This window comes from Polyodon spathula, chromosome 7 (genome assembly GCF_017654505.1).
Source record: "Polyodon spathula isolate WHYD16114869_AA chromosome 7, ASM1765450v1, whole genome shotgun sequence".
Classification (NCBI taxonomy): Eukaryota; Metazoa; Chordata; class Actinopteri; order Acipenseriformes; family Polyodontidae; genus Polyodon; species Polyodon spathula.
Window position 1 is genome coordinate 13805617 of NC_054540.1, and position 6000 is coordinate 13811616.

The 6000-nt window shown below is 35.5% G+C and overlaps 1 protein-coding gene across 1 annotated transcript in view; it reads right to left on the minus strand.

Moving 5' to 3' along the window:
• Positions 1 to 4499, minus strand: part of sema3d (sema domain, immunoglobulin domain (Ig), short basic domain, secreted, (semaphorin) 3D) — a 54223-nt gene extending 49724 nt beyond the window's left edge. Inside the window, exon 1 of the mRNA XM_041254615.1 lies at positions 4125 to 4499. The gene's annotated coding sequence lies outside the window, so the exon portion shown is untranslated. The remainder of the gene's footprint in view (positions 1 to 4124) is intronic.
• Between the last annotated feature and the right edge of the window lie 1501 nt (positions 4500 to 6000).

Genomic DNA, 6000 nt, shown 5'->3' on the forward strand with positions numbered 1-6000 from the left:
AATATTTTGATAATTAATATTACCTACATTTGATTCACTTTATTTTAAGCATTAACCGTAATTAAATGTAGTTGCCAAACAAAGTGATATTCATGAAACAGGGAAGTCCATAGAGAAAGGGAACTCCTCATACATGTAACAGATTTCCGAGATTGTGAATCTGCCAGATGCATTTATTTATTAGAATGTATTTACAAGTTATTGTTGTGATGGTGGGGGGGGGGGGGTGTTGCTTGTGTACATTACATAGTAAACTATGATGAAATCAGTGGTCATGCACTGTCAAGTACAAGAATCCTCTCGATCTTGTCCTTTTCTTCTTCATAATGCACAATGCTGGGTGCATTTCCTGTGTTTTTGAAGTGCATCATCAAAATTGGCATGTAGTGATACTCACGTTTTGTTCCTACTGCCTAGCCTTATTTAATGACAAGGCTCAGAAAGACTGATTTGATTGCCCCACGCTTATTATTGTCATGAGACACCCCAAAAGAGAGATTGCTTTATCTGTGCACTGAAATAAGAGAGGTCCGACGCATCAGGGTTAAACTATGCTATTTCAAACTTAGCTTTAAATAACATCAAAATACTTAGCAAAATTGGAGTACACATGTTCTATAATTACAGTGTAAATCTAGACTGTAGAAGAATAACATGCCGATTTAAATCTGTGATGGCAGAGTGTTCTGAACATTCCGAAGCACATTTCAGGATTATCAAAGAGTTTCACAAGTTTCTTTAGTATCACTAAATGTACTTCCAGTGTTCTGTCATTATGTAACGAATACCACTTAAGAGCACACTTCCAGTTTTAAATATGTCTGTATACACCATATTCTAAATGACATGGACAGCTGATTTCAGTACAGATGCAACTTGTTCAACTTTAATTAAATCCTTTTCTATTGGACATCCCAACCAGTGATTGCACCACAGTGGTTATACATACTGGCTCTAATCCATATGAAAGACAAATTAACTATTAAGTGACACTTTATACTACTTTATGACAATTGCAATCTTTTTGAGTGAAGATTCTGTTAATCCAATATTAAAATAATTCCCAATCTCCCTTTACCTGTCTTAGAGCTTGCCCTGAGCTTCACTGCACACCCTAAGTACCTGCACTGAACAGCCTACCCATTACATTCAAGTCACATGACACTATGAACTTTCAACTCTGCCAGGCCCGCCTACTCTACATGTATATAAAGAGAGAGAGAGAGAGAGAGAGAGAGAGAGAGAGAGAGAGAGAGGGAGGGAGGGAGGGAGGGAGGGAGGCAGGCAGGCTGGTAGAGTTTAAATAGCATTTAATGCAGTGAGAAAGGGTGTTCTTGTCCAGGACCCACCAAGGTAAGGGCAGATAAAGATAAAAATGTGAAAAACAGAATATTGGAGTAACAGAATCCAGAACCACACCTACTTGCGCTTTAATCATAAAGAATAATCTGCAGATAAGTATTAAAAGCAGCATACATCCATCATACATACATAGCATACATCTAAATTCAAAATTATCTGTATAATGAAAAATGTGATGACCATGATATATATCAACAATATGTACAGAACAGAATTTGAGATTAAATGAGCAATCACAATTTAATAAGTGATTTTTCAGATACAGTATATACAAAAATGTATGAGTGACTTTAACAGGGGAAAATCTGTGCTGACTCTGCTGGCGTGTTCATAGTGCTGCAGGAAGAGGGCAGCAGTTGTCCAATACCGGCCTGTGGGTCATGGCAGTGACACGGGGAGGTGGGAAAGTGGGTGTGTGGACTTTCCATCTCTCTGAGTGGCTGGGAGGCGGATCTTGGGGAGATTGTTAGCCCTATAAGATAACGCTCTACTGTTTCCTCAGGTCTGACCTTTTAGATACACTGAGTGTGCGGAAGCGATGGTCCAGGACAGAGAACCAGCCGGGAGAAAAGAAACCGGAGAAAGAAATCGGGAAACCAAAAGAAAGATAGTGACAGTGGGGAAACCTTGGGCAGACCCCCGAAATATTGTGTATAGCAGGCTGAGGGAGCCGCTAGAGTAGGTTGGTGATCCGGGTAGCGACAACTGGGATAATGTTGCCAAGTCCAGCACCTTTTATTTGTAGTTTTATTACTGTTTTATTTTCCTTTTTCCTTTCACCTTCTGTTTTTGATTATTCTTTGGAGCACCTGTAAGTGTACCTGCACTCTGACCTGTTTACCGCCTTTTGGTATTACCGTGGTTCTGTTTACCATAGTTGGTAAGCAGACCACGGACAACAGCACCCTCTGCGGGCTGAAAGAAAACATTGCCATTCAATAAAACTGGACACCTGTGCAGTGTTTCAAGTACATCTGTTCTGTCTCCCGTGTTAGTGAATTACCCACCACCCTTCCACAGTGACACAGACAGATGGATGAGTAGACAGACAGACACCTCCATAGATCCACCTGAAATGTCAGGGTATAACAAAATAATTGTAAGTCCCTGTTACAGGCACCTTAGGTCACAAATTAGCTGACAACAAACCTTACAGGAAAAATTAGAGGGAAGCTGCCACTCACAAGCACACTGTTCAGGAAATTGCCATTAGTTCTCTTTATTGCCATCATTTTTTAAACATTTTATCTGGTTGCAACCTTCCCAGCCCAGCAATCTGAAAACAAACTATTTCAATTACAAATATACCCTATTTACTGATAAAATAGATTTGTGTTGATTGCTTTGAAACCAAGTTAAAACTTTTATTAAGCTAATAATTTACATAATAAATGGACCTCATTTAAAAAAAAAAACAGCACTCATACAGAAGTTTTGTAATCTATGAATTTGTTAAATATATTAATTTATCTGCACATGTGCCCATAGTATTGATTGACCACTGCTGCAGCCAACCTCTATAAATTTTCTTATGACCCATTGGCCAACCTGCCCAGTTACAGTACTAATTGTATATGTATTTACAGGAAATGTCATGCCAGCCAGGTATTTAAAGACACCATCCTGGCCAAAAGCTACCCAGGCCACCCAGACCAAAATCTGTATGAATGAGTCACCTCCAGAATGAGGAGGAAAAACAGAAATAACAAAACAACAAAAACCAGCAGCATGACTTCCTCCTCTTTTTGGTTGAAATATGAGTTCAACTTCTCCATACTTGTGGGTGGCATCACCAAGGAACTTGTAAAAACATGAAATAAACAGGCCATCTAGCAAGGGCCCTTAATTGAAAACATGTATGGAAAATGTGATTGCTGTCACAGATCACGGAAACAACGCAGGTCGTGAATCATTACAAAAAAAAAAAAATGTTACCAACACAAAAAAGTTAATGTTTTGTTAAAGATGAGGAATTGTGCAAATGAAACACTGAAAAAAGCCAAGCTTCCTAAAACTTTCTTATACAACAGGATCCAAAATGAGCAGACAGAATGCAAAGCTGTAAGGTCTTAAACTCACCTCATCTTACAGGTGCTTTGTGCAAAGACATTGCATGGCTTGAAAGAGTCCATGGATGTCATATACGGTCCTATAAAAGGCTGATACATTCACACTGAAGGGTAAAAGGGCTTTCTACAGAGGTGGCTGCCAATGAATCAATCAGTCTAGGAGCCACCACTGCAGACGTCCAGTTTTGGGGTTAACTATCCCATCCAGTCCTGCATTGGCAGTGGTATAATTTTATCATTCAACTTTTTGATACGGGTAATTTATATGTGTCTATTACAGAGCTTGTAAATTCATAATGCAAAACCATTACTACAAATAATTTAAAAAAAGAAACAAAAGAAAACTATTTTAATATTTAAACGCGCTTCCGGCCGGGCATCGGAATTCAAGTTCACCTTGCCCATATTATAAATAAATAAATACATAAAAAAGCGTCTAGATGAATACCATATAGAACATATATTTTTATGTACCAACATAAGGACATAAAATGAAGACGTGATATTTATCTTTTTGATATTTATCTTACTTGTAAGTGTTTAAATACTGTAAGTGCATTTAGAGATAAGTAAAATAAAGCTGAATTCAAATGTGTAAACCACGTCGTTAATTTACAAAGTCAGTCTTTCTAAGTATTAAATCACAGATAGCAAATACATGTGTAAAAACATTTAAAAAAGTAAACACAATACCTGTTCCATATGTTATCTTCTGTCAATAAAGGTGAGTCCTGCCACTCGATAAGAAACGATCGATAAGAGATCTTTAAGCCTCCAGCAGTCACTTACACTACTTCCCGACAGGTTTAATAGAGGGCGCTCCACATTTTTGAGAAAAAAAAAAAACAAAAAACAACACTACATTTTCACCACCACTTAATTTAGTGAACGATAACTCTAGTTATTTTTTAAGGACGATTAAGCAATTTAGTATATACTTATCCCAGTAAAAATGAAAAAAAAATAATAATAAAAAGGAATCATTTCTATACCACACGAAACTTGAACTACTGTATCTCTCTCACCCAGTGGTTTCTGTCAACAAACTGCAGCTAGCCCTGGGAATCTATGAACCTACAATCAGTGCTTAATGTTCTGCAGGCAGGGAGTGGTTAGACAGAGAAGAGCCAGTCTAAGGAAACAGGACTCATTCTCACTCGAGCTTCCTGGCGGTGTCCCATGCCAGATTAAAAAAAAAAAAAATATTCAATGCACTTTTAAACTAAAAACCCCAAATCACAATTTTATAATAATATACAAATATGTTTTTTGATTGTTGAGCAAATATTGTATGCAAGGCAAATACACAATCATACTACTGTGACTAAGACTACTAATTATTATTATTATTATTATTATTATTATTATTATTATTATTATTATTATTATTATTATTATTATACTGAGATGAAAATATTGTTAGAATATTTATCACTTTTTAAAAAGGCTTTATTTGTATTATGCAAACATTTTAAAAACCTAACTTGTGTTATTGGTAATAGATACAAGTTTGTACCTATCACATCTGTATCTCAGTTGCACCCATATATCTTTTAATTATATTTATTTATTCTCACTGTAAATATTGTCTTCTTTTCTGCTAATCCCACAAAAAGTTTTTAGCAATGGCTGCTCTCTAGTAGCTACATTTTATTACACACAAATTACTATTTAATGACATTCCTTGATATTAACATGGATGGATGTCAAAGAAACTAATCAACGTTCTTATATAAGTGTCCTTACTAATTAGCTGATGTACAGCTGATGTACTGAATTAATGTACAGTAGAAATTAAAAAAAAAGCAAAATGCTAAAAACAAATCTGCCCTTTCCAGGATTGTAAAAGACATATTCTACCTTCCATTAACCTTAGTAATTATAACTGACATTCTGTTCTGTACATCAATAATAATAATAAAAAAAAAAAAAACATTTAACGCCTAATGCAATGACAATATGTTATGGTGTTTTATTAGCTAAAAATAGATTGCTTTGTGTAACGATTAATAATATGTTTAATATGTACCTGTATTTATTGAAGATTCTGCATTCAGTTTCATCTTTTTAGTTTTACTTATGCGTTAAATGAGAAAATATTAGTTATCAATAGAGAAGGTGAGTGGAAGTAAGCAATGCTTATCACAATTACTATTTAAGAAACCATGGTAAACATACATACATGTCAAAAAGTTTTGTGGAATCACAGTTCTCTTCCTTCATACAATTCAGTAGCTATGTTTGAGATATAATGCCAATGGTAGTTCATGGGTGAAAGTTAAAACCAAATATCCTAGACATTCTGCAGTTTGTAGCTTTAAGGACCAGCATTGAAATAATTTTTCTCCTAGTGTACTCTTGGGAAGACATGGGATCTTTAAAGATCTATGACAATGAATGTAATTATGCTATCACACCAGGACATTCCTGTGGATGATGGCTAGTTCAATATTTACAAGACTAGTTAATTTCTTCCCAAGACCAGCATGTTTTGCTGAAGTTTATTTTATAGATATAGCCTATGTTTTATTAATTGTAATTTATTCTGATATGTTTTTAAACATTGTAT